The sequence below is a fragment of the Cydia pomonella genome, chromosome 9, assembly GCF_033807575.1.
Source record: "Cydia pomonella isolate Wapato2018A chromosome 9, ilCydPomo1, whole genome shotgun sequence".
Taxonomy (NCBI): Eukaryota; Metazoa; Arthropoda; class Insecta; order Lepidoptera; family Tortricidae; genus Cydia; species Cydia pomonella.
The window spans coordinates 18554874-18565407 of NC_084711.1; the positions used below are offsets into that span (position 1 = coordinate 18554874).

Genomic DNA, 10534 nt, shown 5'->3' on the forward strand with positions numbered 1-10534 from the left:
CAGAATTTAACTTGCGACTATCCAAGCAAAAGCGTAACTCCCCATTAGACTTAGCTGTAAAAAGGGTAGGATTATTCCAAGCACTAGTACTAGGTTCAACTACGTCCTGCTCTAGCATCTCATCCAATTGACGGTTAAGCTCTACCAGACGATGTGGCGAGATTGGATAATAACGTTGTTTAATTGGAGGACTATTACCGGTATCTATGGTATGGGTGAGTAAGTGCGTACGCCCCAAACCTTTCCTCTCAAACGAAATACCCTCGAAACTACGAATAATCCCGTCCGCGATAGCACGTTGATCATGGGTCAACTCCTGAAAGGAGCAAAGGTGTTTTTCGGGTACGACCTCAACTACGGTAGGGTCCGAAGTTTGGTTCCCATACCGGCGAAACAATTCCGGTGCGATGTTAAACGCCTTAAAGAAGTTAACACCGAAAATCATGCGCGCACCGACGTCCGGTATCACATAAAATTTAATTTCGCGTGTTAAATTTTTAGCTTTAACAATCAAGTACATACACCCGATTATTCTTGAACGAGTTTTATTCGCAGCTATAATATGGGTATTATCCGTGGCAGAAACCAACTGAGCTCCCAATGACAAAAAGTCCTTATGCGAATTCGAACCTATGATACTGATCCCTGCCCCCGTATCCAGGAGGCCACGAAAAGAACGACCTAAAATTCCTACCGACATGTGCGGTCGCTCGTCTTTATTTATAATATACCGACTCCGAACCACCGAAACGGGAAGAGACATCAAAGTACTTACTATAAGGGGGTAATCAGGACAGTCTGGATTAACCCCAAGATTATCTTCACCAAAATCGACAAGATTACATGAGTTCCCACGCTCCCAATCGTAGGGACTCGATATACGGCGGTCCGGAACAATTAGTTTTTTGAAACCCCAGGCATCGTGCCTGTATCTGGCGAGGTAGAAGTAGAAGCCCGAGGGAAACAATTGGGACAATCCGGGTAAGACACCCCCGCCCTACCACATTTGAAACAAACTACACGTTTAGACTTACACTCCCTTAGACTGTGCGTATCTACACGACAACGAACACAGAACGGCTTCTCCAGAGGATTAGCTGCCTCAACTTTAGGACGCGAAGAGGTTTTACAACTCAAGTCTGCGGCCAAGGTAGACGACGAGGGTCTGGGAGGCTCCACAAAAGCATTGGCCCGCTGCCAGCTGTCCTCCAGCACGCGACACACCCTCTTCAAATCCTTTAAGGTAGTAACCGACTGGATGGCCAAAGGTACCGTATACTCCGGACGAACATTAATCGAAACTATGTCAAATTTCTCCTGATCCGACAATTCACTATTCAAACGGCTAAAATAGTTCTGCATAATGCTAATGTATGTAGAAATGTTCTCATTAGAACCCTGAGTACGATTCCTAATTTCTTTAAGTAAGCGCCTGTCATAATCGAATGGCAAAAATTCATCAATCATGGCGGTCTTCAATTGCTCCCACGTAGACACCTCTGCGCGTATACCGCGGTACCACATTAGTGCGTCGCCATCAAATAATTCTACCGCTGAAGCGAAAAGCCTAACTTCCGTAATACGACGCGAAGCTGCTAACTCCTCGACCCGCTGTAAAAAAGCCTTCACACACGTCCGACCATTAAATTTAAGATTTAAAGAGCTAACGGTCTGATATTTATTAAAGCACGAAGTTGCAGAAGCCATCGATGAAGTCTCAGGTTGAACAGGGTTCACCGACCCCTCAACAGCATCATCAAAGCCAACATTGGAATGAGTCGACACAAATACTGATAACATATTATCTAATTTTGAAAGGATTCTCATAAGTCTCTCCATTAACCCTGAATGTAAGGTAACATCTGTGGACCCCTCTGGATGAATCCGAGTTAATCGATGGTACAAATGATGCCCTAAAGCCTGTACCCGGTTAAGAGATTTCAAAGTTATGGGGGTCTTGGCGGCTGTGGTTAATTTCTCCAGTTCGCCCAATTTATCCTGGATAATGGTAAGTTCCTGGGCGATCTGCCCAACAAATTCCTCAATATCATCTGACGGTAACTCTTTTGCTAGCTTCCTAATTTGTTCCCTCAAACCCTTCACATCTTCAGCGGGAGTGACATCCCTTACTGACACTTCATATTCCAACTCATCTTTGTGTAACAAATTATAATTAATAGGACGGTCCTCCATTATGAACAATGTTACAATTGTTTACTACTAAAAGGTACAGTAACCTCCCACAGAGGAAAGCAAAATTAAATAAAAATTTAAAAAAACAAGTCTTAACACTTTGGTACACGACTGTCCCTTATCATTAAAATACCTTGGTTGGTGATACTCTGTAAGCATGCAATTTAATTTTTAAATTGTAATTAAGTTACGTTGAAACTAGTTCAACACTCATACACTTGAAACCCGGTAACCACAATAATAATTTTTATATGCTACATAGACTTAGTCTATTATAAAATAACTTAAGTAATACAGTAACTGCAAACTGTTAATTAATTATATTATTAATGTAATATCCAGAGCAACAAATTAATTAAGGATTTTAACACCCTGTGCTAAACATTACAACATAAGCAATAATAAACCCACACATGTATATAACTTAACCTATAATCATACCACATGTGGTCAACAGTATAACCTAACACAGTTATGCACTAATATTTTAAATTTAAATTTAAAAAACGTATGTAATTAATTTATGAGGATACAAGCTGCACTGTTTCTACCAAAACTCCCTTTAGCTAACACAATGTGACCAAAGAGGTTCGCTAATAATGTCCCACGTGGGCTGCCACTGTTACAAGTAATATTTTTGGGGTAAAGAAAAAAACTAAAGGAATAATATAAAATGTAAACTACAATAGTCAGTAACTAAGCTTTTATTGAAATCACTGAGGTTGGAAGAACCCGTCAACAATACTGCAAGAAGTCACAGTTGAGGTAATCCTATATTTATATATATATCTATCTAAAGGTTTCTTAATAGTAAGTCAAGTTTCTTAATAATAACCGGCTAGCATAGATTGCACAGACTCTACAGTACTTATTAATTCTTTTTTAAACTAAAGCTTCAGGGAACAAATCGGGGTTAACGAACTCTTTTATTTAGATTTTGGTAGAAACAGCGATCCGAGGAACTAAATTTAGAAAATACAGGAGATGTATATGGGCGCCAGGGCCAGTCGATCTGGTCCAAATGTCATATAGTTAATAAAGGATGGGTCTAACCTCCAACATCGGGAATTGTACCCCAGCCGCCACGTTCTGTGTAGGCCGGGACGGATGGTTACAAAAGGGTCAGCGACAGCTCACTACCGCTGGTATTATCTGGGGTTACCGGTGCATGAGGCAGGTGGTCGGAGACCGCGCGAGTTAGCCAGGTAGTTAGCGCCCCGCCGTGAACCCTGAAATTTATTGTATACTCGTTAGGGCAAGTCACCTGATTACGGCTGGGATTGAATCCCAATTAATACTGTAGGGCGGAGATCGCCTTGATTTCAAGTTTGGAACACTAACACGATTCAACAATGCCCGACACGAATTTCGATTTACACGAAACCTTACCTAAAGGTTAAAAAAAATGCAAAACTTACCCGTTGGTGGATAAAAGGCTTGCATGGAAATTATGCAGCTTATGTCAACACCCGGGGCACGCGATGTATCGCTCTTCAACGCAGCAACAAATTTAAGGTTAGCATGTTATGCCGGGGCTGAAAATACGCAACCTACATTAAAAAAGGCACTTTATTCTTACAAAATAAACAACGCAACCACTATAACACTTACTCAAATGGGCGATGGAGCCCGATCTCAAAGGGTATAGCCGATCCCGGCTCGAATCGAACAAAAAGAAGATCTCCCTTCCTTTCCGACATCTTGAGTGACAGATAGGCCGACGGGGTTGCCAAGTCCGAATTAGGCTCGTGCAAACACTACATGACTCCACAGACAAAACGATCGTTTATGCTTCCTTCGGTTTTATTTAAAAAGAACTAAACAACTGCGCAGAAATAACATAATGTTAAAGAAAAACCACTATAGTTAAATATGTTCTACGAATAAAACACAGGAAAGCGGGGAAACGCAATGTTTCTTCCGGATTTGAAGCTGGCAATTCCGACCATAGTGTTCGATCGCGCGTTAGCTAGTACGCTAATCCTTAGCTAGATGGCTGTAGGAGTTCGGAACTAACGCGAGCCTTACTTTTTTAATAATGAAGAAGAAAAATTACATTTGTTGTTACAACGTACCGACCATAAACCGCTAGTGTCAATTTTCGGACCCAACACCGGTATACCGACTATGGTAGCTAGTCGGATGCAGCGATGGGCGATTATTTTATCGGCCTACTCGTTTGATATTGAATATGTGCGAACGGATAATAACGGCGCGGACGGTTTTTCGCGGTTACCCGTTAGTACCAAGAGCCAAGACAAATTATCGGCACCGGAACAAACTTATTTGCACTTTGTTCAACAAGCACTCTTGCTAGATTATAATGAAATTAAACGAGAGACGGCACGTGACCCATTGCTATCTAAGGTTTTAAGTTACATTAGGGATGGCTGGCCCGAATCATGTGAGATTTCGAATTTACAACCATACTTCAATAGGAAGAACGAGTTGTACGAGGAACTAGGGTGCGTCATGTGGGGTCCCAGGCTGGTGGTACCAGAAAAATGTAAAGATAAAATATTAACTATGATTCATGAGCCTCACATGGGAATCGTCAAATCAAAGGCGCTCGCTCGCAGTTATGTATGGTGGGCGGGGATCGACGAGGCCGTGGAGCGCGTGTGCCGCGCGTGCGCGGTGTGCGCGGCGCACGCGGACGCGCCGGCCCGGCACACGCCGCGCATGTGGACTTGGCCTCACCGACCCTGGTCGCGCCTCCATTTGGACTACATGGGCCCTATAGGGGGCAAAACGTATTTAGTCGTAGTGGATGCTATGTCTAAGTGGATAGAGGTCTTTAATGTCACTAATACCACAGCGGGAGGGTTAATAGATCGGCTGTGCGAATTGTTCAGTAGGTTCGGCATACCTAAACAAATAGTCAGTGATAACGGCAAGCAATTCACTTCAAAGGAACTCGATGATTTTACAAAATATTGTGGCATTGAACATATATTTACAGCTCCGTATCATCCGGCGTCAAACGGGTTAGCGGAAAATTCAGTTAGGACATTAAAGCGGGTGATCCGTAAGGCACTGCAAGAAAACCAGAACGTGGAGAGGGCATTATGGGCCTTTCTGATACATTACCGTAATGTAGAACACTCCACTACGGGCGAATCCCCGGCTACGCTTCTTTTAGGTAGACGTTTACGCACGCGTTTAGACACAATTAAACCGGACAGGGAGGGACACGTGCGGCGTGCGCAGCAGCGGCAGCAGGAGGCGGCGGGAGGAGTGAGTAGGAGTGTAGAGATGGAGGACGCGGTCTGGTATAGGAAGTACTTGAAGGGAGAAAAATGGTTTCCGGGTCGAATAGTAGATGTTCTAGGGCCGAGCAATTATAAAGTTTTAGGTGATGATGGTGAAACTGTACACAGGCATATCGATCAATTGCGGAAACGGTCAGTTAACGGTAGGCTATCTCTCGCAGCTACCACGACGGCAATAGAACCATCCGACACACTTGGCACAGATTCTCAAGGGCATCGCTCGGTATCGGCGGAGACACCGGTAACACCGGTGAGGGTTCGGGCGGAGACGTCGGCGGCCTCCGCGGACGAGTCGCGCGGCACGGCGCAGACCGCCAGCTCTGGCAGCGCCTCTCCGGCTTCACCGGAGTGGCAGTTTGCTTCTCCTCGTGCTTCTACACCTGCCCGGGCTCGCCCAATCCGTCAGTGTCGATTAAATAAACCTAATTATAAAATTTAGAATGTAAAAGCTGTTAAACCCTTTAACCGCCTATTACTAAATTATTATATACTAGTTTCGTTTACCTAATGTAACTTAATTTTTCGCAGTTGCAAGTTATCATGTTGGGCTCGTTCTGAGATGACATTCGTCCCCAGCTCAATAGACGGTGGTTAAAAGGTTCCCTAGAATATTAGTTCATATGTTTAGCGTAGAGGAGTGTAATGTAGGTAATCATATAATCTTTGATAAATTTGAGATGTGGGTATTCGGGTTGTTCGCAAATAAATGGCGTTAGAACGGACGTGCTGGTTTTATTACACAAAGGTAAAGGTCAACTACGCCCGCATTCGATTGAAAATTATTTTGTTTAATAGTTATTTGATTTGCCCATCAAAAATGGTTTTTTTTATTGTGTATTCTTACGAGAAATAAAGATCTTTTTACCTAAGTTGTGTCTCTATTGGCTCTATTTAAATCAGAAAAAGGTTCGCTTTGTGGGATTATAACTGTTTCTTGACGATGTTTCTTACAAACAAAATTTTAAATGAATACATCACTGAATGAATTCCTAATTATGGACCGTTTTGAACAATATAATATATTGTCGTTTGTAGATATAACTAAATAACCTTCAAGCCTAGTCGGTAATAGTGACCCTGCCTATGAAGCTGGAGGTCCCAACTTCAAATCCTGGGTTATTTATTTGTGTGTTCATCACAGATATTTGTTCCTTCGTTATTGATGTTTTCTATGGAAATATTTATCTAATATATTATCGTCTAGTACCCACAACATCAGCATGTAAGATTGTCCCATGTTATTGATTTATTTTATTTTATTTCCTAGGAAAACTTACAGCTAGAGTAACAAAAATATATTGCGAAATAGAAACAGTAAGCCAATTACAGGTTTCCACCGGTAGAAACTGCGTAAAGTACATGACGTGCGACATTACCAAATTAATAATATCTACCGTGCTTATAATTATGTTGCTTGATAGTGAGACTGACAGCCCGATTCGAAGAATGATTAAAACACGCTTAAGATCTTGGAAAGATCGATAACTAAACGATACGTTTATTTCGATTCTGCTGCGATCCCAATAAGATCTATCTACGATATTTCTAACGTCAAAGTGCCATTGTTTGCCCGAATGGAGCTGCTTCTGTCAACTATACGACATACAAAGAATATTTAAATGAGAACTTATCTAAATCAGAACTTACCGTTATCATATCTCATTCTTCGAATCGGGCCGTGAGTTTAAACATTGAACATTTATTTCTTTATATCTGCGGTACAATTACTACATCTACCAATATACCTATTTGAGTGAAGATAAGTATCGCCATTACATAAAGTAAATAACTTTATTAAAAAAGGGCGGTGGAAATTAGACGCATACGCAGACATTCTAAGAATGGCCGAGTTTGGTTGAAGATCATACTTAGACCGGCCCATCTCGAGCAAGAGCTATCTCGGCGATGGGAGTAAACAGCTGGACCTTTCATAATGTCCAGAACACTAATGTACTGGGCGTGACGTGTGCTCGAATCACGAGAGCTTGCTTGGTTTTGCTTTTTTTAAGTAAGTATGTTGTAATTTTGTTAGTTTTTGGCTCAAGTTGGAGAAAAAACACAAATTCTACCATAATTCAGAACAAAAAGTAGACTATTAACTCCTAGAAACGGGACTAAATCGCGAATTAAGTTTTAAATTTACCTCCGATGTTAATACGCGATTACTTAAGTCCCGTTTCTATTAGTTAATATTGTTATCTAAACGAGTGGTACATTTTTCAAAAACTCCGCTCTGAGACATACGTATATATATATTTCTGTGCTGAGCAGGGCTGGGTATGTTCAGATATTTTAAGGCTAGGCTTACAGTCAAATACATGCACATTTGTAAGTGAAGCGCACGGGTCATCTAGGTGGCTGGATCATTGCATTACTACTGTTTCAGCTGACAGCGCAATTACAGATGTGCACGTGAGAAGCGATGTCATGTGGTCTGATCATTTTCCTTTGGTCATCGAATGTAATCTGAGGTTTATAAGACCTAAACTGGCTTTCGATAATAACACTCCTGTCAATAACACGGTGTGGGGTCAAAGGAATCCTGAGCAAATAAACTTGTACAGTGTAGAATGTAATAAAAAACTAAGATCCATTGATTTCCCTGCGGAACTTCGTGGATGCTGCGATAATTTATGTTACTCTGATGATCACCACTATGTTATTGATTGTTTATATCGCGATATTGTTGCTGCTTTATCGGAATCGGCGTCTTTGAGTTGTAAATGTAGACGCGTTAATAAGAAAAAAACCAGTGACGGGGTGGAATAAATATGTGAGCGAGGTCCACGAGGAGGCTCGAAATAAATTTAAGTTGTGGCTGTCTTGTGGCAAACCGAAGTCAGGACACCATTATGAGGAAATGCGTGATAGTAGGAGAAGGTTTAAGATGGGTTTGAAATGGTGTCAGAGAAACGAAGAGCAAATAAAGTTAGACATTATAACAGCGCAATATTCTAAGCGTGATTTTAAAAGCTTTTGGAAGTCCACAAATAAACAAAATGTCAAACCGAGCCTTCCCGTGAGCGTCGACGGTGTCAGCGAGCTGAAAGGAATAGCCAAGTTGTTTAAAAACAGTTTTACTGTAAAATCGCCATTGGGGCCATCACGGGCGTCGGACGTCAACAATGAGGTACGTCGTGGCCAGGAGTTGGGCACTAGATTTGCAGGCAAAGAGGTGAAAAATGCGATAAAATCTATGTCTAGAGGGAAATCTCCTGGGCACGATGGTCTCAGTATAGAGCACCTTCAGAACGCTGGGCCACATTTACCTCGAGTGCTTGCTATGTTCTACACGCTATGTGTGGGACACGGATACATGCCAGCTGACATGATGAGGACTGTGGTGGTGCCGATCGTGAAAAATAAAACTGGTGACATAAGTGACTCGAGGAACTACAGGCCCATCTCATTAGCCACAGTAATAGCCAAGGTACTTGACAGTTTGCTTGGTGCCAGAATGGAGCGATATTTAAAACTGCATGATAATCAGTTCGGTTTTAGGGCTGGTTTATCGACGGAAAGTGCCATACTGGCTTTAAAGCAAACTGTCAAGTACTATACGGACAGAAACACACCTGTGTATGCTTGTTACTTAGATTTGACAAAGGCTTTTGATTTGGTTAGATACGACTTTTTGTGGTAGAAATTAAAAGAAATAAATATGCCAGCTGACTTGCGTGGCCTCTTTGAGTTCTGGTATCAGAATCAAGAAAATAGAGTGAGATGGGCTGGAGTACTATCGGATCCGTACAGGTTGGAATGTGGAGTGAGGCAGGGTGGTTTGACCTCGCCGAAGCTTTTCAACCTGTACATCAACGCACTTATCGAGGAGCTCAGCAGTGTCCGTGTCGGCTGCTATATTGACGGAATATGTGTCAATAATATTAGCTATGCAGACGACATGGTCTTGCTGAGTGCCTCTGCTTGTGGCCTTGAAAGACTACTAGGAATTTGCGAGAGGTATGCTGCGAGTCACGGCCTAGTATATAATGTGAGTAAGAGTCAGTGCATGGTTTTTAAGGTGAGAAACAAATGCTTGCCTGATGTCCCTCCGATCAAACTAAATGGCACACCGCTAAAACTAGTTTGCCAGTTTAAATATCTCGGACATCAGGTAACTTCTGGCCTTAAGGACGATGCAGACATCGAGCGGGAGCGCAGAGCATTGTCTGTACGGGCTAATATGATCGCCCGCAGGTTTTTACATTGTTCCGCTGAAGTCAAGGTCACCCTGTTTAGGGCCTATTGTACAGCCTTTTATACCAGCAGCCTGTGGAGTGATTATACCCAGAAACAGTACAATGCTCTGCGAATCCAATATAACGATGCGTTCAGAGTGCTGATGAGGTTGCCCCGATACTGCAGCGCGTCAGGGATGTTTGCTACAGCCAGGGTAGACTGCTTCCATGCCACCATGCGGAAGCGCTGCGCCTCCCTGGTGCGCAGGGTGAGGGGCAGCTCCAACAGCATTCTGACAATGATTGCGAGCAGGTTCGACTGCGCATATATGAATCATTGTTGCATGATCCAACTTAATAAAAATGTTATGTATGATATTTATTATTAATGGGTATTTTTGTGTCAGTTATGTGTAAATGGTGTAATATAAATAATGTGTGTATAAGAATAGTATTTATTTGTGGTATAATTTGTAATTGTGTTTTTTAATTTTATTTTATTTTATTTGTAGTTTTAACTGTAAGATGTATATGGACCCTGTCTGAAATAAAAGAATTTTATTTTATTTTTTTTATTTATACGGCACCTTTGAAACACTAACTGCAGAACTTTCACGGTTTTCCAAATTACCATCCAAGTACTGTAATGAGGGAACGCCTATTTGAGGGGATGATCAACACTCGACGTAGTTTTCTAACTATATATTTTTTTATATTCTATTATATTGATCTTAGTTTTATGAAGTACCTAAAGTATGTACATTTAATTGGGCATTATAAAAATAAACTAACTTATCTATTAAATAAAACTAAATTAAAACTAAAAACTAATACTAAATAAAATTAAAATATGTCTAAAAAATTTGGCCCCTTTGGCATGGTGCCGAGGAT

At 41.6% G+C, this 10534-nt stretch overlaps 1 long non-coding RNA gene across 1 annotated transcript; it reads right to left on the reverse strand.

The window, feature by feature from the left end:
- Positions 1 to 2881: 2881 nt before the first annotated feature.
- LOC133521585 (uncharacterized) lies at positions 2882 to 4172 on the reverse strand. The gene is made up of 3 exons (XR_009799917.1): positions 3805 to 4172; positions 3612 to 3728; positions 2882 to 3422 (listed from the first exon to the last, which is right to left on the reverse strand). It is a non-coding gene; the product is annotated as an uncharacterized LOC133521585 (long non-coding RNA).
- Between the last annotated feature and the right edge of the window lie 6362 nt (positions 4173 to 10534).